Source organism: Struthio camelus, chromosome 24 (genome assembly GCF_040807025.1).
Source record: "Struthio camelus isolate bStrCam1 chromosome 24, bStrCam1.hap1, whole genome shotgun sequence".
NCBI classification, from domain to species: domain Eukaryota; kingdom Metazoa; phylum Chordata; class Aves; order Struthioniformes; family Struthionidae; genus Struthio; species Struthio camelus.
In genome coordinates this window covers 9261767-9285431 of record NC_090965.1, presented here as the reverse complement: position 1 = coordinate 9285431, position 23665 = coordinate 9261767, and the positions used below count along the sequence as shown (strand labels likewise).

Below are 23665 nucleotides of genomic sequence, written 5' to 3'. Positions count from 1 at the left end.
TCTGGAGCATTTCGGACAAGCCCTGCTCCGCGGGAGCGCGGGGCTGGGACACGTCTCCGGGAAGCTGCGCCGGTGTTGGGAAGGAAACGGGCACTTCACACCTTGCTAGCTGCCAGGATCAGGACGAAACGGATCGTGACAACCCCACCACGTCCATCTTCCTAGTTCCTAGGGATTGATGCCCTTCCCAAGCAAAAAATTGAGAAATCCTGTCCCCATTCCACTTCGCAGTGTTTTAAACAGCCTAATTAAACCTTTAATTGAGATTTAATAACAGCTATACAGATATTAATTAGCAAAGGAGTGCTATTTACTAACAGTGCACGGGATACTGTCAACTGCTTTGTAATTAACAAAAAAGACCCATGCAACAAATGGTTAATTAGGGTCTCAGCTGAGCATTCCCTGTAATAATTTCTGGTTATTTAGTGAGATCAGAATTGCAAGTTATTAAACCCAGTTAATAATTAGTTTAAGTGGACATTAATTAGCATTAACTAATAATGAGATTCTCTTTTACTACACCCACTTGCTTATCCAGAGACCTCCTCGTGTTTAACCATACCAAAACGCAAGCCAGATGAATCAGTAATATTTACAGCTTATTCAAATAAATTGCCCAAGTCAGAAGGAATGAATTAGCCGGTAATTCCAGAAAAGTCAAACGTATAATTATCCTGCCATCGGGGATCTTGTCGCGCACCAAGCTCTTTGCCCCTGCCGCTGCTGCTGGCCGGTGCCAGCTCTTCGCTCTGCCCCCGAAGTCGAGAGCGAGTCCCCACTCTGCAGGGGGCCGGCAGGAGGCCTCTGCGCCGCCTAACCCCCTCTGAGGCCCCTTCCTCAGGGTGGAAGTCCAGGTTCAGAACAAACCTCGGAGCACTGAGCCCCCGCCGGATAAGCCGGGCCTTCAAGGGCACGGGGAGCTGCGAGCGCACTCTCAAGTTCCACTGATTATTATTATTTTTTTCTCTTTTAAAGTAATTGAGGTTGATAGGACTCAAGTCTCCCACTGAGCATGTGCTTAAGAGGAAATAGGAATCAGGCCTCCATCTCACGCTGGCTGTCAGGAAAGGATAAGTTTGTCCGCTCTAGGAGCAAAGCTTTACGCGCGGTACAAGCCCATCCCTGGCACTGGCTGCGATCTGGAATGGCCGCACCCTGCTCATCCAACAAGTAATAATAATAACAACCTGCCAGATTTAAATTGCAAGTGCAAATAAAACAATTGAGCACCCTAAACAATGAACTTCAAAAGCTGAATTCCAAATATATCCTTTCTATCTTTGCACATCAGGTTTTGCTGCGGGGGGGCTTTCCTGCTTTTAGTGAGCTACAAAGGTTGTTCCATCACCACCTTGAACAGATCCTCTGTTAGCTTATAATGAATACATTTAATTTGTGTGTTTATTTTTATTTAAGCCCTTATAGGGTGACACACAATTCTCTGCAATCCTTTCAATTCCGGCCCATCGCACATGGGGAAACGGGGCCATAACACAACATGTAAGGAAGAAGTTTTTCCTTTCTGCTTTAGGAATGAATTAGATAGCAGCAGCTATATTTGGAGCTCTCAGGTGCTGTTTTCCATTGTGTTTTGATGTTTTATACATTTCTCTGAGCTGCCTGTCTGCCATTTGAGGTGACTTGAAAGCTATCAAAGTTTTATCATTTTTTCAGGTATAAAAACTCCCTCTCCATCCCCTCCCCTTCCACAGCTTTTCTTTCCAATGCAGTCAAACTGCAAAGACAACCACAAAAATTGCTCCTTTCCTTTCCATAGGATGAGCCTCTTGGTGGCACATATTGTTTAATCAGGTATTAGCTCTTGACCGTGGCATGAGGTGGGCCAGGAGACGAAAGCAAAAGGCTTGCAAGTATTTACATGAGGAAGGGTTAGCCCTGATAATGCTTTGAACTTGCAAAGCACCTTTCATCCATTATCTGGGAAGCCTTGCAACCACTCTGCGCGCTGAGGACTGATACGGGCATTACACAGAGGGGCGGTCAGCTGAGCACGGGGGCGAGTTCAGCAGGTTTAGAGACTTGCCCAGCATCTAGTACACTGCAAGTCGGGAAAGAGCTCAAAGCAGAGCTCAGCGGTTGGGACTCTGGCTGCCTGCACTACAGCCTCAAAAATACGTTGCACAGAAGCTTTGAAGGATCAGTGCGCAGTTCGATCTACTCTCATCGCTGTCTTTTGTCAGAATAAATCTTTTCATAGATATATTTTGGTACATAATAGGGATGATTTTCTTTGCCTTGAATTGCTTCGCTTCTTGTGTTCCTCATTCTCTTGTATGCTTGTTATTTGCTTGATCCAAATCTGTTAAAGCTGGTTACAGCAATTTATCCCTAGTGAATATAAGGGGAGGTACCCACCAAGAACAGGACTCTTTCTGGTGACTACTGGGGCCTTTGATTCGGTACCTATGCTTGGATTTGGACACATCAGCTGACCCCAAATGTTTATCTCTCTATAAGAAGCATTCCACATTATTTCAAACTTCGTATCTTCAATCGTAGCCCACATAAGACGTGCACTTTATTTTTGGGAATTTGGCTGTGCTCTCCTGGAACCTGCGAATGACTGGCGCTATCTCTAACGCATAACTCTTCAGTCTTGACAAACATGGCAATAGCTTTGCTTGTCATCTACTCTTAAATAAATGGAAAAAGAGCAGCCTAAGCTACCCAGCTCCCGGTTTCTATTACTGCCTCTTGCCAATTCCTACAAGTACAGCTAACAATGTTTTAAGACGCATGCAAGTTTGACATGATTTTTTACTAATAACACAATGCTTTTGCACCTGAAACGTGAAAAGGGAAAGGCCAAAAGGGAGAAGGAATGTAAAGCCATAGAAGCCTCTTCCCTCCCATAACTTAAATAACCCTCATTCAATAATGAGCCCATTCAATTGAACCCAAATTCAATAACCCTTACTACTTCTTCCAACATGAGCTTGGAGCAGAGCTGATCACCCATGCACCAGCGTGATGGGGCTAACGGTGCTGACAGTAACTGGATAGTTCAAGTATAAGTGAGCAAAGAATTGAGCCTATTGTGTTTAATCACACTTGTTTCTATGAATCTTCACATTATAACTTTCAAAATAATCTGTTCACATTGAGTTGACGCTCTTACCTCTTTTTCCTGTGTAATTTTACTTAAAGCAGTTTGGCTCAGAGGTGGGAAGAAGATGGGAAAATGTCTTCTGATGTAAGATCTAGCACGCTGTGGACAAGGACTGAATTTTCATTACTTCTTAATGAAGATTAGTGATTTTGATACCACTGATCACATGCATTCCCAGAACATTTGATTAACGAGACCATTTCTAAGAAGAAATAATAAGCCTGTGGCAAAATTGTGACAGGAACAGACAGATCTGTCTGCACTTCTCTCCTCTTTCCTAAAAGACCCCGATTGTAAAGAGATTCATAGAGGTTGTAAACAAAGGGCTGGTAATGGTTTCCTTCCACCCATTTCCTCCCTCCTATTCCCCAAGTTGCTTAAATCATTAAAAATTCATCCATTAGCTGCAGATCTCTTGGTTTGGGGTTGCAGGCTGATAATACTAAAGCCTTTCTGAAAAATAACAAAAGTGATTTTCAAAAGCACAGAAGGGGAATCAGACAGTGGCTCCTGTTGATCATCACAGCAGTCCTGTGCCACTGAAAAAATTGATGCAAGCAACTTGTAACAAGTCTGCACCTATGTGGCTGTGACTGTGATCCCTGAGCAAAGGCCTTTCGTCGTAGACAAGTGGTGGGAAAGAAACAGAAAATTCTGGTGGGAATCCAGAAACGGCCCCAGAACAGCCGCTCCCCGCACACCATCCTCTGCCGAGCGCTTTGCCAACATGCTGCAATGAATCTCCAAGCCAGTGCAGCAGGAGGAGCCTGGGAGCGAGGCAGGTGGTGGTGGCCTTCCTGCGTCCTTGCAGTCATAAGGAATTTCTTTGGTTAAATCCCCTTATGCACTGTCTCGTATCTGACTGAGGGTCCTGAAAGGCTTGCATCAATTCTCACATAAACAAAGATACCTATTTTTACCCTACGTTTTATGTGAGGACCTTATGTTCGGACTTGCAGCAGTGACAACCAAGGGAAATTTTATTTACCCTCTCTTGTACCACAATAACAAAACAAGCCCAATGGGAATTGTCAACACCACTAGAAAGTGGCACAAAGTGCTGAAAGAAATCAGTTCATACAGCGCAGTGGAATTAGGTACCAAAGGGTATGCTGCGCCCATGGGTTTATAAAACACAAGGGGGATGCAACATTTAGGAGGAAAACAAACTCTCCAGGATAATTATAACGGTTTTGTATCTTTTTTAACCTAAGGAATGTAAATATCATGCTTCTGGGTTAAATGCCACCTCTGGATAACCACAGTGGAGAAAGTAAAAGGCAAAGGTTTCTGGCGGCAGCGTATTCCAGCACCCACTGCATGAGGGGTTTTGTAACTCCCTGGGAAGCCGGCGAGGCCAAGTGCTGCCAGAGACAGATACCGCTTTAGAGGGACACTTGTTCTGACCCAGCCTTCCCTGCAGTCCTTGTTTCTGGTGAGTGAGAGTGGGCAATAAAGGTGCAATTATGTTGAGACACAGGAAGAAAGAAGATAAATTATGATCTTGCATTTATATAGCACATTTCATCCCAAACCATTGAGTTAACTGACTGATATACAAATTACATTTTGAGAGATCACTCTATCCATCCCTGACATGCAGATATTTATAACATAATCATTATTTTTTTAAAGCAAACTTACTTATTAATGCAAACCCTACAATTGGGGTGAGCTCTTCTGGGCAAAGATGAATCAGAAGTGACAAAACGCCACAATCTCATGACGAGCGTGCTTAAGAATGAATGGAATAATTTAGTTACTTAGATCCCTTCAACAAGATAAGTTCAAAGCCAAACAGAAAGTGTCTCTCTTCTCTAAGGATTCAAAACAGACTTTGCTAAAATGTAATTAAGTGCTAAGTCCCTTGAAATCAATCACTTTCAGAAACTAACATCTACCTTGCTGATTAGAAGGTGGGTAAGCCAGGGGCAATTAATGCATTACTATGAAAATTGTTAACCATGATAACAACCAGTTTTGATGGGATAATTGCTCTGAGAAAGACTACTTGCTGGTTAATATCAGAAGAAGTGATGTATCTGGAGGAGGGGAATCAACTATGTAAACTGCAGCTAATTAAAAGTGACCTGATTCTTGTTAATACTATATTTGATCAGATGCAAACTTGAATGCAAGAGGCTAATTGGGAACGTCAACACGTGTCAATCCAACGTAACACCAGCTTGGGAGTTTTCCAGCTCATTTCAAACATGAGGAAAAAACGTGGTGGGGGGGAATTAATCTCAAACAAGAGCCAGCCTCTTGGATGTCTGTAGGTTTTGGAAAGTTAAATCCTTTCTCCTGATCAAGCTGCTTTTTCAGGCTGCCGCAGAAGTTAACATTCATTGCTACCTGCCAACTGCAGCCCTAAACAGGTCAGAACTGTTTTGTGGAAAAATGCTTATAACTGTGGTGTAATTTGAGCTGCGAATTTGTCAGCTAAACTCACTTCAGCAACTAGAAATGAGCTCAGTTAAAAAAAAAAAAAAAACAAACATCATGTTTAACTGCTTCAAATAATGTGTTACATTTCTAAATTTTCCAGCATGTGTTTGTTCAGCGTGGCTGAGTGGAAGTGTCAGGGAAAAATGTTTGTTTTTCATACACCCGCAGTTAATGACCAATTTTCCACAAATCATAATAGTCTTACACCATTAGGTTTTATAATTAAGTCCTTATTACGTGATCCTGTTTACTCAGCACACACAGGAATTTGACAGCCATCCCGCTCTTTGTCAGGCAGTCCAGAAATGACTTGTGTTGCAACACAACTTTTATAAATGACAGCTTGGTTCCTCCAATAGAGGACCAACAATCATGACTCCAGGCAGAGAGAGGAAGGCAATTTCAGCAGAAAACATAAAGTAATCCTGACACTTATCCGATGCCGTAACTGATGGGAGTCAGCGTAGCCCTATCCATCTACTTCAGCCGGGAACCCCCGCACCAGCATGCAGCCGTTGCTTAAACCCTGGTGGAGATGCACCATTTACTCCAGCTGAAGGATTAGTTCTGGTTTCCATCACCTCCCTCTGTCCGAGGATGGGGGGACACCCCGTGACTGCCCACGTCCCCAAGAGGCAGTATGCACTGGTTAAATGAGTTGCCCAGCTACAGTGCTGACACGTATCATAACAGGGCATTGCATGCGGTCAGAAAAGGGAGGCTGGAGCAGAACCGCCCGGGTCCGTCCCTGCATGTTTGCTGGCTATATCCGTCACCTACCTGGGAAGAGATCTCATTTCAAGTTTTCCCACTGACTCTTGTTCTGAAATCAATCTTGCCTTCATGACGATCACAGACCAACAGAAGCTTTGCTAGTTGTGTGGGCAATTCACCGGTCAATCAATACTCAACCCAGAAGTGAAACAACAGTGGCAGCACTTCTTTACGGACAACTGAGGGTAGAAGGTGCGGATCACTGCATTAGTCATTAATTGAGCATTATCCTGCTATTTATATGGCTGGACAACTAATGACATAAAAAGCAATTGCAAACAATTTATCGAACAAAAATATCAAACTTATTGGTGTAAATTGTTGGCAATAAATAACCTGACCACCCCTCATCTAATTCCTTTGCTCATTTTCTAGGAAGGTTTTGAGTGGCTGTGCAAGAGGCCTTTCACGGCAGGCAAGGACTGGCCACACCAGGCGCCACGGCTGCCTTTGGGAGCAGAATTCAGGAATCTGCATTCCACTCCTAACCACAGAGTTTCAACCTCTGAGGGATGTCCAAATGGCTGTTTTTACAGACAAAAGAATTAAAATGTCACAGAAACACACAGCCGAGAGCTCAGGATTGCCATTCTGGGCACTGCTGGGGTCCGGGCTGCTACTCCTGCCCCAGGCCTGTGCGTCCAAGACCTCAGCTCTAACCCCCATCCATGACGAACATCAGCAGGACCCCATGGCAGACCTGGACCTCTGCTATTACTTGGTTTGGTGCTTTTTCAAAACTGACTCGAGTCACCTCCGATTCTCAGCCAGAGCATATGGAGCTACACAGGCATGAAAATATGGTGGACCTGCCTCACTGGTTTCACGCCATTTTACATCTTATTTCTGTGGATTCAGAACAGCATAAAGCTGGTGTGGCAGAGTGGAGAAGCTGAACTGGTAGATATATTTACACTGTGTTGTACTGCTCAAGATGAAGCTCAACTTAAAAACCTTTAACTCTTTTTGACAACAAATTAGTTTCAGATCAAGGGCTCCTGCTCTCTCTTAAAACACAATCTTTGCTTCCAAATTATTCCTCCTGCCAGAAGCTGTTGCTAAAAAAAAGGAAATTTTTAATGGTTTGTATAACGTCTTGCTCACTCTCAATTTTCCTCATAGAAAATTCTCTTTGTGACTTCATGGTAGAGACCAACCTTTCCATCACATTAAGCAAAGCAGCCCAGGCTTTTGGGGAGAAGGGGCTGGACCTCAGTTTGAGTGATGCTTTGCAGGACCCATAAACGTAGCATTTCTTGCACCTGAACTCCAGGCTGAGCATCATCTCCTTAGGAGGCGTTCAGCTTTTTAATGTTTTGTATTGATGTTTTTGTCAGCGAGGCCCCAAGGTCAGAGAACCTTTGTCAAGAGTCTGGTACTAAAACTATCCCTGAAAGGTGCTTCAACAGACAAACTCCAAACCCTTACATCTTCTTTTCCATCTTTCCCCCCAAGCCATATTACCATTGATTTTCACTGATACATTACTTTAAATATTCAAAAGCTGTTCCAAAAATGCATATGAACATGTACACCTAGCTGTGCAAGAGCAAAGACCCTTTCCTCTGCATCCAAATGCATGTCAAAAGCCATATGGAAATCACAGTGAGAAGGCAAAAAGGAGCAACAAAATGAATGAATAAGCATTAAGAAATCAAGGCACTGAGTCATAACATGCTGGGAGCTAGCAAAAGGCGCACGACATCCTGAGCAGGAGCAGCAAGAGCCCCATGTGCAGGGAAGGGGGCAGGAAAGAGAAGGTCACGCACACAGGGGAAGGTAGCAAAAATTCTGCCTTCATTGCGTATACTTTTATTTGAAAAACAGAGGAAAGGACAAAGATTTTCAGTAAAATTGAAATTTTACTCGGGCACAGCGGGTCCTGCTCTAGCTCTAGTGCTCCCGAGCACCGCAGACGCGCAGAGCGGCTCCCGCCAGCGCCTCCGTATTACGGTGAAAACATCAATGCGTTAGGCTGGTGCTTAATGGAAGAAGAGGAGCACATCCTGCACCGCAGCTCTCACCACCGCAAAGCGCTGTAAAAACACCAGGGTCTGCGTTTACTACGAGCGCGAGGAGCTGCTGGAAGCTCCCGCGGGCTTTGTCGGGACCACGGCAGGGCTGCTGCGCCACGACAGCCACCTCAAGGCTTCCTTGCTCGACGCTGGGCTGGCTTCACGCTCGCAACCCCAGAGGTGGCTAGCAGCGTTTTGTGCAAGCCCCACACGCGGCACAAAGTTTCCAGTTCCTTTACTTCCTCACGGAGAGGAAAGCAACTTTAGGCCGCCGGTGGTGCCTGTGCCGTGCAGCACACAGCGTGCCACGGGCACCGCGCGGTACGCCAGGAGCTGCCGCGGCCCGAGGATCGCGGGGCGCAGGCCAGCTCCAGGCAGAGAGGCATCCCGCTCCCAGGCTGCATCTCCAGCCCTTGCCTTAAGCAACCCCTGCACCAGCCCGCGAGGCTGCCTGGAAACCACACGTTCTGGGAAGCCAAAGGATGAATTTTATGCAAGTCAGGGAGTATGGGGACATTTTTTCCCTTTTAATTGTTTGCTGCTTGGCTAGCTATTGATTACATTTTTTGCAGAGTTGCTATTTGTTTTTCTTTGCAATATATTGGCTTCTTGTGGCTTTTAATCAACTGTAATTGATTGTAATTACCACTAGCTGCTCTTGAGCCTGCCTGACTTATTCTGTATGTTCAGAGCAGGGATCCACTCGCTTCATACTCGCACGGCACCTGGCCCAGCAGGAATCCCTGCTTCACCCATCTGCCTCCTTGCCCAGCCAAACCCCTTCCAAGCTCCTACGTCAGGACAAGCTGTATCAGCTGAACATGGAAGCAGAAATCAAGGCATTTCTCCTAAAAGTTCCCAATGGCTGTCCGCTTCTTGTAGAGCATGAATTGTCATCCTAGCTCCTCGCTCCACTTTTGAGGGGAACCTGAGAACTTCTGGTGACCTTGAGCATAGTCCCTTATGCTATTGATCCCTTAAAAACTTATTGCTTGCTAAACTTGGGAATTTCAGCAGCACCTAGAGCAATGCTAGGATAAGAGTTCTACTGGCTTAATGATTAATTGTATCCAGTAGAAAATTATTCCACAGGCACAATGATCAGCTTTCAGTGTTTCCAAATGTTAGTTTCTTCTATAAATGGGTGTTAGCAGAAAGCAGATGGCAAAGATAATTCACTGTCTAGTGCACTGTCCTCACCCTATTGTCTTTGCCTATTGCTGTGAACTTCAGTCAGGATATATTTACAGATATCTCTTCAGCTGCTGGATATCTAGCTGTGGCAGGGTGTGATTTATGGTTATTTTGTCTGCAGTTTTAATTGCAAACTTGTCATTCTGTGATTCAGTTTGAGAATAGAAAGATCCCGGGGAGGCTGAGAGCAAGGGGCTAATTCTGGAGTCCTGCTCAAAGCAACAGTTTGCAGGTTCAGCTCTTTCTATTCAGGCAGATGTTGGAAGAGAGCCAGCACTGCAAAAGGACATTAACTTCCCCCAGGGCCAGTCACATTTAGGCCTTTTAATCCCCTACTTCAGCTACCTCAAAGAAGGTCCAACCACCTGTGAACCAAGAGGGTGCCCAAGGCATATGTCCTCCTCCCTTCTAGGACTGCAAGTGCTTTGGAAGTCTTGAAGTTAATTTTGGATTGATAGATGGTCCTTTTACAACACCATACAGATCCTCTCTAGACTGCTCTGGGGCAAGGAGGTTTCCCTGTGGTATAGAGCTACCTGGATAACCCTGTGCCACCTCCAGCCTCAGCCCAGGGGAGCGCACAGACACAGGGGCAGGTGGGAGCAGGCTGCCCACCCTCCTGCCCTGCAGTTTCCCATGGCCACCCAACCTGGATCCGAGCGTTTTGCCAGGAGCTTCTCTCTGAATTCAGCACGTTCTCGTTTCTCTTCAGCGTCCCTTGAGTTAGGTAGTTTGGTCTTGTTTACGGTTCTGCTAGGGTTTTCCAATTAAATTACAACTTGGTCATGTTTCGTCCGTTCTTTGGCGCTTTCCCCTGTGGGCCTCATCCACCGCACAACGGTTTCTGCAAGCTGAAGGCAAAGTCGTTCACACTAGCTACTCCTCTGCCCCTCCGAAACACTGATCATTGAAAAAGCACAAGCAGCTTTCAAACTCACCAGTCAAGATGTCACAGAGATGCTGAAACACGCCGACTCCTTTTTAGCTTGTGAGACAAGAAACCAGCTACTAGAGCAAGGCTTAAAGGAAAGAGGAAGAAAACACTCCCCAAACTAAACAAGGCCAATTTTCTTCCTGGCTGTGCACAGGGCATCAGAACTGATAGGAGACTCTGCTTTCACCTGCTACAGTGTGAAAACATGCAGATGCTTCATTACTTTGATTACTATGACAGCCTATTAAAGATTATCACTGCCATCTGTTCCCTCTGATAGGTGAAGGACACGCTCACTGATTGCTCTGTTGCGAGAATTCAGCTGAACGTGGACTACGTCCATGCAAGTTGTAATTAACCTTGACCGCAGCAGTTCCAGCCTGCAGCAGGAGCTAATGCTCTCTGCAGGACACGCTCACCCAGACTCCACCAGCTTTAACGGGGAGTGATAACCTCTCTTCGGGTCTGCCGAATCACCCTGCAGAATTCTGTAACAGGGATATAGTTTCCTATTAAATTTTCTGGGACGGTTATCATTCTCTATAAAATACTGTGTACATCTGTGGAGTAATTTCTTCCAAGTGCTATTGCATTCTGCAGAAACCTGCTAATTTAAGCTATATGAACAGAAAATCCCCTGGGATACCGTGTGCATACCTGCTGGGCAGGCTGTAACTGGGTTTGAAGTGACATTGAAGTCCGTGGGACCTGAGGCTGGTATGGGGATCTTTCAGGACTAACATTCACAGCATAAGGCTTGACTTGCTCGTTCTGAACGTTGCTGAGTACTCCTGGATGCTGTTATTCCTCATAAATCAAGCCACTCATGTGCCATCTACCTGCATGCATTTCAGCCTACGTGCTTTCTGCTAGAGGAGTCAGTTGCTTGAAAGGAAGCAGAGAGGACATCACGGGTCAAATCAGTAACAGAGCCAGTGAAATACGTTTCTTTCAAGAAAGAAATACAGATCACATCAGAGATTTGTAGAAGGTATGTAATGAAAAGACATAAGAACACTTCATTTCACATCCCAAACTCCAGGAAAAATAAAAACTGAATACTATTCTGTTGTGGACTTGAAAGTTCTTTTTTAAAAAGCATTTCAAAGTTTCTGATCAAACCTTGTTCCCTTCAGTGCTCCAGCTGTAACTTTTTCATGATGCGTAAGCATATCCTTTATGAAATTCAGATTTGACTGCTCCTGAATGTGGAGTTCAAAGTCAAAGTCTTGAAATGCTTGTATATCACAAAGAAAGAAATATTCTCCAAGCCAACGTGCAGGTCTCTCTAAGGCCAAATAGCCTGCGTAGGATGTCCCTCACTAGCGTAATACAAATAGAAGCCTATTTTTGTATAGCATTAAGTTTTGGAGACAATCCAGTGGCAGCTATTACATTCCACGCCGACTTCAGGCTGACTCATATCCTTAACTCATAGATGCTATTGTCTTTATTCAGATTTCCCATTTATATTGCAGGCATCTGACATTGGTTAATTACAGCTTTTTGTCAGTGAATATTTCTTTTGTTTCTCCCCTTTATATTTAGTACGTTTACAAAGGGGGAAAGCGGGCATTAATGAAGATGTCCTAATTGCAAAAATCTGCAGTAGCACTGGAGAGGAATGGAAAAAAAAACCCTTTGTATACTGTAAACAGAGCGGTTGAAAGCTGGGACGGTCTCCTGCTCCAGCAGGAGGTCAACCAGCCCCAGCGCCTGGCATGCTCCAGCTGACCCCACTTGCGCAGGGGGTTGCACCAGGGAGTCTCCAGAGGTCCTTGCCAGCCCCGGCCATCTGCGAGCCTGTGCATGACCCTCGACCAGGGCAAGGAGCTCCTCCAGTCTGAATGCAGGCGTTGCCAACAAGCCAGTATCATACCCGCAGGAAGAAACGGTGTAAAGTCACCTTCTAACTCGCAATTTGCCTCCAACTAGGATAACCGTGACCTGTTAAATAAGGCTCATACAACCCATCACCTCAGTGAGAGGTGCCAAGGCAGCGCGGGCGCGAACGGCTCCGCGACGCCGGCACGGCTTTCCTGCGCCGGGCAGGGGTAGAAAGGAGGGCCAAGGGGCAGGACCACGGAGGACTCTGTCCCGGGGTGGACGAGAGGGAAGAGGGCACAAGAGAGATGAACACCTGATAGAGCTTAGCAGGAAATAACAGGTTTCCTTCCTCCGGGCTTTTAAAAATATAACCTAGACACAGACAGAAATATATTTTTCATTACGTTCTAGGAGATGCTCTTCCTCTCACCAAAAATCACGTGGACGGCTACAGTTTTCTATCGACAAACAGCACCTAGCCTCGCGCAGGGGAAATCTCGGCTAAGGGGCAGCTCGCGCCCCCCAGGCCACGCTGCGGGTTTGGAAAGGGGGGCGCGCTGCAGCAGGGCCGAGGGGCAGGCCGAACCCCTTCTCCCGGGCGCTGCCTGCAAGCGATAACGGGATTTTCAGGATGCGCTCGCAGTAGCGGGGCTGCCCAGGGCGCAGGCCACCAAACCGCCACCTCGCACAGCCAGAAGGGAAGATGATTAAAGGAGCAGCTGCTACGTGCAAAGCACACAGTTGTGCAAAGGGTAATTTATAGAGAAGTAAAACAACCCATGCCTGTTAACTCAGCTATACAAACTGATGGCATAACACCCAGACAGGGGAGGAAACGAATCGCTCTTTTTCACTTGCCAACTGCATGGTTTTTGACGCTCCAGTCGCTACCAGCGTTGGCTCGTCCGCGGCAGCCAGGAGCGAGCCGGAGACGGCCGTCCCTCCTCGCCAACGCTGAACTCGTCCTCTGCGAGAGCCTTGCTCTCCTCTGCGCGCGCACAAGCGCGAAGCGGCTGCAAAGCCCAGACTGCCAGAGCGCGTGCAAGGCGCTTTATTTATATACTCTCCCTGCCTGATCATACCCTGCTTGAAATAGAGCAACGCTTTTTCTTTCCACCAGCGCTCACAAGTCTCACCTACGAGTAAATTCACCCGCAGGTGGTGAAAAAACTAACAGGGCAGCAACCCGCCTGGCGGCGCGGAGCAGCTCCTCCGCGCCGGGGGCCGGGGCCAGGCCCAGGGCGCCCGCTGCCGAGCGGAGCGGGACGTGGCCCTGCAGACACCCCAACGGCCGCCCAGCCCCGCCGCGAGCAAGTCCCTGGCCCTCCCCGCCGCCGCCTGCTCTGCTCCTCTTCCAAAGAGCAAAGACCAGCGACGCCGGCCCCCCTCATCGCGCGCCCGGACGCTATCCCAGCTTCGCTCCTAGCCACGGGGGTAGAGGGCAGAAAAGCAGGGCGAGCCCACGTGCCGTCCTCCGACGCCTGCTGCGCGGCTGTGCTCCAGCGAAGACCTCTCGGTGCTGCTGCGGACGCCCAGGCTCAGTTTCACAGGCACCTTTTGAGCTTTGTACCCGAAACGCACAGGACTCCCGATTCCTCAGAAAGGCATCCCGGGTCCGGAGAGGAGAGAGGCAGCGTTTATTTGCAAGAGCGAACCCAAGTCCCCACTGGCGGCAGCCCCTGAGCGCTCCCGGGCTGGCGCCAGGGTGCTCGGCCGCAAGGAAGGAAACGCATCTCACGCCTGCCACCCTCGGGACGCTACTGCTGCTGGCGCGAAACGGGGGCAAAGGAGCCAAAAGAGCGCTGCCGTGTTACGGCTAATCCTACAGGAATAACAGTCCCGTTAGTCCTTGTTTTTGTTAGCAACAGACATCGCTGCCGACCGCGTGCGGGACTCTCCAACGGAGCAACGCCGTGCTCCGAAGGGAGACGCTGAGCAGGATCATTCGACTTCCTCCATTTCCTTTTACCAAAGACAATCTCCATTTTCTTCTGCCTCTTTTGCAGAGCCAATTTGTTGAAGTGGAGAAAAAGAGAGAGCTTAAAGTAGAGGAGGGAACATAAAGCACCGAATAAGGCAATAGGCATAACTCTGAGAAGAAAAGGGTTTAATGATCAGATCGGCTGTCTGGATCCCATACTATGCCCAAAGTGCGGAGCAGAAATTAGGACTCATCAGGCCATACCTTCATGACAGACCAGCTGGAACCTGCTAAATTTAACAGATTGTAGCAGATTACCCCAGGCAACGATTTGTCCCATAGGTTTTGTCCTCAGCATTACAGATTTGCTTTGCAGCTCTGGAGAAGGCACCGAGCCACCTCTCGCTCGGGCTGAGGGAAGAGGAGCGCACCCTGTGTCCACGGGGTACCTACCTCACCGCTGGCCGTTTCTACAGGGTGGCTCTTAGATTAAAACCTAAGAGAAATTCTTTGTATTCTGTGTTTGCATTGAAACCTGCATCACAACAGAGTTTAATAAAAAGGAAAGCTTTGCTTCAGAGGAAAGAATCTGTAAGGAATAACTTGAAAACTGGAATTGTTATTAAAACAAGTAGGGATTGGACAGATGTTCTTTTTTTAAATCCATAATTAGTTCTTTAATTGGATGTGGTATGGTAACCAAGTAGAGACCATCAGTTAGGAAACTCATCAGAAGTTATGCCTTCATGAAAGAGAATTTGCAGTGCTAAAAGAGAACTGGAAATGATTAATGAGGCCAGGGTGCATTTCTAAGTCCCATCTGCGCTCTTGCAGACATGTGCCACGTGATATGGTCTATTATGACCCATTAAAACTTTCAGTATGTCTGACCCCTACATCAGGGAAGTTAAATGTTCAACATCTTAATTCGATAATGTAAAATTTGCATGGCTCATATCTTGATCTTCACAGCCCACTGAGCTCCTTTAAATGATCTGCAACTCACAGAAATGAGAACTGCAAAGGAAAAGGAAAAAAAATACAGCCTTAACTGGCAAACTTTTAAAGTTCTTAAAGTGGCATGTCCAATGAGAAAGAATAAAGTACAATCAGCAATTCAGATTAACATGAATTTTCATGGCCTTCCAAATGGAGAAGTTCCATAATACAGGGCAAAATCAAATCAACAAAAGAAAATAAATACAAACCAGCTTAACATAGGCGTATTTCTCTGGAGTTGGGTTTCACACACCTGGTTTATAGCCTGACCACATAATTTGGCAAAGAGGCGAACAGAAGTGAAGGATGAGGGGCGAAGGACAAGTGCAGATCTCGGCTGCAGGACGGAGGGGTCCCAGCACGTGCTTGCCCAGCTCTGTCTCTGCCTAGCTGGGCTGCAGGAAGCTCCACGGGAGCTCGAGGACTTGCACAGCCAAGTTTAAGGGAATGCAAAGCAACGTAAACATGTTGTAATTCACAGACAATAAGGTATAAGGAAATATAAGCTTGCAACAATGTTTTTCTTAAGTTCAGGCTCTCCTCCAAATATTGCTCTACACCTTTGTTTTCAGACTAATGTCCCTTTTAATTAAAAAGAGGTGAGGACTGGAGAACAGAGAGTACAGATGCAACTGTCAGAGCTGTCTCCAAGCTGGAGATAATCAGAAAGTTTCAAAGAACAAGGTTTTGATGAAAATCAGAAATGAAAGTGTATGAAGCTTCTTCTTCGCCTGCATTTCAAAGAAATGCTATATTTTTAAGAAAGTATCTTTGCTACTTGGGAGCCCAAACTTATGGATAAAACAAAAAGCACTGAAAAGTTTCCAGAAACAAGGGCAGATAATAAATTGAGCACTAATCTATGATTATACTCACACTTCCTTTATCTTAGAAAGTTTTATCCCAAAAGGAGGGAGGAAAGCTGTATGAAAGGCAATAAGAGAAGTCAAAGATTCAGTGAAGAATGCAAATGCTGTGACCAGTGTGGCTTTCAGAATAACAAATGGCTCATTCCACTCATCAAATGCACTTTTTATTATTATTATTTTTTTAAGACTGGCTTCAGAGTCTTTATTCAGTTACTTGGACCTATTGATGTCTCTTGTGCTGAATCAATACACTTTCCTAGAGAACATGGAGTAAAAATCCATACTCCTCCTGCTCAGCAGTAAAATCATGCAAGCTGGGCACTCGGGTGCCTGAGTGATTGCTTTGTGGGTAGGGTATTAAAACTGTCAAGTGTGGATGCTTGGGTAATAAAATAGACCATTTCCTGTGCCGATCTGCATTTACCCCCTCTTGGCCGCTGACCTGGAACACCATTTGCAGAATGTGTGGGCAAAGCAAATTACCACGCAAGCTCCGTGTGTGCTTTTTACTAACAAATTCATGCTTAGCCCCATTTGCCCACATAGCAAAACCAAAAGTGAAGTTCTGGCCTGGAAGGGGCCACCTCAGGAGGAGCCAGGGCTCACATTAAAAGGCACTGGAAGCATAATTCTCAAGGCTTACAGTGCTACAAGGGAGAGGTGCCCGCAGGCCCACAGCCCAGCCGGCAGCCCCCGTTCACTGCTCCACGAGCAGCGCCCGCCGCACATCACATGGGACATGGGCACTGCAGGACTGACTTATGAACCCATCAGCAGTGAAGCAGCTGCACCCAGACACTCCCCAACACACTCTTTTTACTGCAGTATCTGCTAACAGCACCCAGGGCACATGTGGAAATAATTAAAACTTCGCAGTATATCATTGAATAACCTATTCATAAAGGCAGCTCCATTTATCAAGCTAGCACAGAGTATTTTCAGCAGGGCCTTTGCCACTGGAGAGGGCATTAGCATAGCTAATGCAAGCCTGGCTAACGCACTGGAAGTTATTTGTTTTCTGCTAGCCGAGGCAGATGATGATGACATTTATCATGCTCTGTAGCCTTGCTCTGTACCTAGCTGCAGGGCACATGCCTAATTCAAATCAACAACTGAAAACTAGATGGAGAAAAAGTGATTTTCTCCATCAACATTTATTGGCAACAGACTCGAATTTTGCAGCTATTGGGGAGCACAGCCAAAGCTGATGAAAGCTAGACCTGGTGCCTTTTGTGCTTCCTCACATCAGTCATTGCGCTACAGCGGTGGTAGGAATCCTGTACAATGGCAATTCCTTCCCAGGTTAGGCAAAGTGGGGAAATGCTTTTTTTCTCTGTGACTCCTCTCTCCTCCCTAAGTTCAGCTGACCATGGAAGAGAGAAGGCTGGATGCCTTTGCACGTGCTGGCAACCACCACCCTGCAGTCACTTGCACCAAGTCTTGCAAGCGATAACATACTGTTACTTCTCCTGTCCTTGCATGAGTGGGTTATGTTCTCTTCATATTGTTCAAGGCCTTAACCATTCCGGAGCGCCACAGCTGAATTTTACTTACAGTGGCTTCTTCCTGCTTGTTTTATTGGGCCCTTCACAATATCTAAGTTACAACTGATTTATAAGTTTTGAGCCACTGACAAAAATGACTGCATTTAAGATAGATGCTTATGAGTCTTTTCATAAGTATTTTGTACTTATTTCAGCAACAGTAATGACAAGTCATCTGAATTTTAGTTCTAAAAACAGCAATGAAAACACAAGTAGTACATACTAATACATTATAATGTTGTCCAGGTTTTACTCCCTCTAGTGAATAAGAAATGCAAATCTATAGCAATGCTCAATTTGATTTGCTGCTACTTTTCCATTCTGCCCTGAAGCTCGATTTTGTTGGTTTTTGTTTGACTTGTTTAAGGAGGAAAAAGGAGTCTGAGAAGGTGTATACAATATTTGTAGAGTACATGCAGAAATCCCTTTGAGACAGCTAGAGTCTGAAAAACAAAACAGGAATATATGTGGAATCAAATCCTGGCATACCCTTATTTTTTCTGCTTTATAATACAATTCTAGGATGGACTTAGTTCCGTTTAAACTTTTTCCTTGAATCAGGATGTCTTTTCTTTTCTTTTTCTATATTCCCTTAAGGCTGGTCTCTTCATTTCAATGTCTGCTTCTTCACAGATTCGCAAGGCAGCTTGCTTTGAAACTATTTTACTGCAGGGAAAAAAGCCCAAGTGTTTGATTTCAGTCCTGTTCAAATGCTCCTTCTCACCTGAAGTGAGCATGTTCTGCTGCTGCTTTGAAGAGAGAGATACCAAGCTAGTGCGCTAGAAGCCTCTACTCCCGCACATATTTCTCCTAACTGAAGACAGTTGACTAAACCGTGAATAAGAAACTGAACAATTAGAAACTTACTGAAACTGATCCTCCAAGCTTTGATCTTGGCCCAGTACCATAACTAACAGGAGCCCTTACGCAAGGGGCTCTCCTGTTTCATCAAATAAGATAAAGAAGCTCATTAGAGACAAACATTTTTTAAAGGTTTTTTTTGTTCTTGCAGCTGCAAACTATCTTTTAATTGGCTGGAGTTGATGCAAGGCATTTTTGATGCTTTCATATAGCCAAAGAGTTAGGGAAAAAAAAATAAGTGGAACAAAATATTCCCTTCAGTGCAAAGGTTCCTCTTTCCCAACTGTGGTTTTCAAACACACACTGGAGTTGTTTATATTGCTAAACATACTGTGTTCAAGTGTATATCTTTATGACTGATTCTGAGATCAGATTTATGATAGAATTAAAAACAATTTACATTAAAACAAAAATTGTGCTTGTTCACTCCATTTTATGATCATTGTAATAACACTCTATTCTGGATCATTTCTTGGTTTACATTCAGTACAAGCACATTTTAATGAGTCTATTGCTATGGATTTGAGTAACTACATTGAAGATGTTACTAAACGGCATCTTCTCACTGGCCTGACTGTTCTGGTTTTTTCTTTTTGCTATTTTTCTTCAGTACTTACATTGCATTTAAACATATGAACGTTGGACCCACCTGCAGCACACAAGGAATTAAACACGCCACTGCGTGGCTGGTGGGAGACGCCGTGTTTCATTAGCTAACACAAGGCATTAACCTTCCCTCACTGGCACAGCAAATTCAGCAACGTGGTTTTCCAAGGAGCATGTCAATAATTGATCCTAAAAGGATTCATGTCTGTCTCAGCCATGCTTTCCCTGCCGCTTTTACTCCAACATATGTCTGCAATCTACAGGGGCAACACAAACAGATCAGCCGTCCACACGACTGCACTTTGGAGCTAAAAATAACATGCTGAAGCGAATACATTAAGCTCTGTATGCAAAACGCCTGGTGTTAAGTGTCTGTTTGCACTGCTGATAAAACGTGTGCTGAAATATCCATGGCCTTGATGTCTCGTATCCACAGCACAGGGCTTTGGCAGCCAAAAAATACCACCCACCACACATGCTTAAAGAGCAGGCATATTAATTAAATTTTTCCATTCTCTGTTGTTTTGAAGGTCAGGTATTTGCCTACTGTACCTCAACAGCTTTCAACCTCCAAAACGAAGGTAAGTAAAAGGCAGACAGTTGGGGCTTAGAGAGAAGTGTCTCTGAATAGTCATTCAAATCCAGTAGGAAATTTCAATTAGATCACGCTTATTACTCCTTTGTGTTTACTTTCGGCTAATCTCCGAGCTCTTCAGCTCCAAGAGCATAAAGCAACCTGCCAGCCCTCGGAGCGAGGGCCCGAGGACGCGCGGGCAAGGGGCCGCCGCACCTCCATCCGCCCCTGCAACTGGGCGTTTGCAGAAGGTAGAGAAAATAGTTAACTTCCCCCCCAGCTGTTAGTAATTAGCAGCCACTGAAATTATTCAGGGAGAAGAAATACCCAAATAGAGGCTGCCTTCAGGATTGCCGACAGAAACCTGGAAACACTCAGTAACTAACGGGATTTGGCAGCAAGACTTGAGAGGGTCGAGCCATAAGCACAGACAGACGGGCCGCACAGCGTACGGCACCGGCCGCAGGCCCGTCTCCCAGGCTGGGCAAGCTTGGCATCTCAGCAAAGGACTCCTGATAGGGGCAGAGGTGAGTCCACGGCCCTGGACTGGTGCACACGGAGCTGTTTTCAGGAACGGAGCGCTAGCATTAATGCAAAGCCAGCCACCTCTTTCCCTTCCATCAGTATCTCCAGTCACATAGTTTTTCTATGCATAAGAATCACAGCTCTGGCCTTTCTTTCTCAGTGCAAAAGTCAACCATAAAATATTATAACTACAATGTAGTTCCTTTACTTCAGGAGCTTTGGACAATCCATACTGTCAATATTTGCTGCTTTATCTGGTTTGATTACATCCCTTAATATTTTTCCAAAAGATCCACTGGTTTAAACAAAGTTCACTACGGCTGTTTTACAGTGTTCAGATTTTTTTGCATGAATCTGAGCATTTTCCTCAATTTCCTTAGTATTTGATTTCTTCTACAACTATTGACTTAGTCCAAAAATGGATTAATACCCCATGCACATTTATGAATGTACTCATGCAGATGCTCATATATATATTTATTCACATGCAATGAATGTTCCTATCTGTTCTCCAAGCACCTTTATTAATGCCAAAGGTACTGCTACAGAATCACCACCATCTGGGGGTCTACTGTCTCCACCAACTGCAGTTCCTCATGATTCAGTCTTTCAAATAGGTATCCTCAAAAAACTCTGTGAGGCAACGTAACACTATTATCCTTATGTTATGGGAGGGAACAGATACAGGAGAGTCTGTCTGCAGGGGACAGACATACAACCATTGTCCTCCCCTCCGAGATGTCTGCATCTACTCTGGAAGCTGCACGATGCAGCTCTGCGCCCCAACAGCCAACAAGCCCGCGCTTGCTGGGCAAGAGCGGGGAGGACGCGTCAAGGAGTCAAAATCTGTCCTTCCGCCTGTCTTTTCTCTTCTCAAAGCCTGGTATTGTAAGCTGCTTGTCCAACAAGTTAATGCTTGGCCTAAAGCATTTTTACACCTTGCAACCACCTACAGCGCATTATTACATGTTATTACATACATATTACATGTTACATGCTGTTTACATCTATTAACATTTATTATCTTTTTCTAAACCATTTAGAAGTGGAACATTATCAGCAAGACTCATTTACTGTTTTTATAAAAGTGATTATTTTTCTTCCTCTTCTGTTTTGTTTTTTGCAATAGTGATGTTGCACAGATGTTTGTTTTACATAGGGAAAGATTTGAATGATTGCAAACTCAAAAAAAATCAATTAGAATTTTCATTTAGACCTTTCATGCTGTTTTCCTACATTATTGTGGTGCACTTGCACATAATATGTGGCAGAGCAAATTTAGGCCATGCAGCCTTCTAAGCTGAAGGATGGCCTGATGCTGCTGAAAGCTGTTGGATCTGAATTAAAAGAAAAAGACAAATTCCTCTTTACATTTGACCCTTTTTCATATACCTGTCAGGGCACCATGGATTTAGAGCCTTCCTAGCTTGAGCAGGAGTTTGGGACGGAGTCAGAGCCAACAGTTAGCAAAACCCAACATACATCCGCGGGGCCATGTTCCCTGTAAACCTCACATGATAAATTGACATTTCTTCCTGCATTCCCAGAACAACTCCTGTAGCATGAATGAAGGCTCTCTAGACTTTTTGCATCATGTTAGAGAAATCATTTCTTGTAACTTTATGGAAGAAAACAAGAACTGAAGCAGTGGTTGAAACTCTGGTCCTCAGGAAGCCAGAGGAATTTCCCAATCAGAACAATTTTTATCCATCAACATACCATTGAAAAGGCAACTTTCATAGTTATTTTACCACTCCAGTAAATGTGTTCATCTGAACTGACTAATGCCACTTAGTATTTTCAAACAAACATGTACAAACACACTAGTTACATTTCCTAAAGCTTTAGTCAGAAAAATCTTGTCTCTTGGGTTGTCAGCAAATGTGACAGAAAGATTTAAAAAATAAAGCAAAACCTGCTTTTGACAGCTCATATTAAATGAAAGATGAGGTGAAAAGGAATGAAATAAAATAAGGAATGAGATGACAGAAGGGGTTTTATGTGATAGAAAGGTTTTTAAAGTGGGATGTCTGATAGCCTTCGTTAGTCATCCTTCACAAATAGAAAAAAGATTCACCACTATTTTGTGTCTAATTGCATCTAAGAATTCACATGAACACCGTTGTGAGCTTGCACAGGCCCAAGGGAAAAAGTCTTCTCTGAAGACATGCTCTCAGTGACGATGCAGCTCAGCAGCTTTGTACACAGTCCACTTTGGACACAAGCTTTGGGCCAGCGCGAGCCCTCTGCATCCCGCATGGGAAGGGAAGGAGCTCAACTCTCTCCTTGGACAGAAAAGACTAGGAAACCTTTCCGCCAAGTGGTGTTAACAGCAAAGAGCAAAAGCCAAGAGAGTACAACTTTCCTAAAATAAGCAGCCTCATCCAAAGAGTAAGACTTTCAGGTTACAGCTCATTTGTTACCTCTACAGCAGGCTGATGAAAACATTAACTAGAGCTTTTTCCAGCCCTCCAAGAAAACAGCTCTCCTGACTGACCTGAATGAAACACAGCTTTCAATCAATTTAACAGTTTATAAAACTTAGATAGCACTTCTAAAACACTCAAAAATTCCTTACGCTAATTTGCCCAAATCTTACAATACAGTCCTACTGCACAGAACATCTTTTTCCGCTTGTATTTGACAGTGGGTAAAGATTAGTAAGGCTATAAGGGCTCTTAATTGCTTGGCCTGCTCCTTATTCTTTGTGTTGGTTTATACTGTATTTTGGTTTTTTTTATGTAAGTGCTTTTAAGTTATGACAATGGTAATTATAGCTTACGGGAAGGTGCCTTTTTCGTGGCTCTGGGAGTACGCACTATTATATACATCTGCTCTAAATAAGTGATGCCCCCCAGTGCGGACAGCTGTTACCAGTGTCCTTACGCAGACCCGGTGCCTTTCTGCCTCCCCATTTATACAGTAAATGGAGAAAACAAAGTCAGTGAGACAGAACAAGATGCCAAGGGCATCCTCAGCCCCAGCTGCCCTTTGGTTCCCTCTGGACCGTTTGCCAGCAGCAGGAAAAGCCACGGCCGTAGCAGCCAGGAGCTGTCACGAGCCCATTGACCCAGCTACGCCGTTGTTCTTCCCTCATCTAGGCAATCGGACTATCTCCTTCGCCTCCTTCCTGAATGAAGGATTGCTTTTTTGAGTGTGGCACTGGCAGAATTTTCTGAAGCTGGTTCTCCAATTCTTCTAATTGATATTTCCATAATAAGCTTTTCGCTGGTGAAAGAATTCACATTAAGTAGCTTTTCTTGTCCAATATCTCCTCTCATTTTTCTTCCTTGTCTGTTACTAACATCTGTTGAACAAAATTGATAACAATAGGGGATCCATTACTGTCATTCCAGGGGTGCACCATCAATCCAGATGCTTTAGAGATTAAAATAAAAAATATTCTCATATTCAAAAGGAGGGGACTCAAATGCTACATAG

The 23665-nt window shown here is 45.0% G+C and overlaps 1 long non-coding RNA gene across 2 annotated transcripts in view; it reads right to left on the bottom strand.

The window, feature by feature from the left end:
* Positions 1–23665, bottom strand: part of LOC138062105 (uncharacterized) — a 97371-nt gene that overhangs the window by 49623 nt on the left and 24083 nt on the right. The window contains exon 1 of one of the 2 annotated variants that reach the window (XR_011136125.1): positions 6362–6507. The exons of the other annotated variant lie outside the window; for it this stretch is intronic. This is a non-coding gene — a long non-coding RNA (uncharacterized lncRNA). Of the gene's footprint in view, positions 1–6361; positions 6508–23665 lie in introns of those variants that run through there. 2 annotated transcript variants of the gene reach the window in all.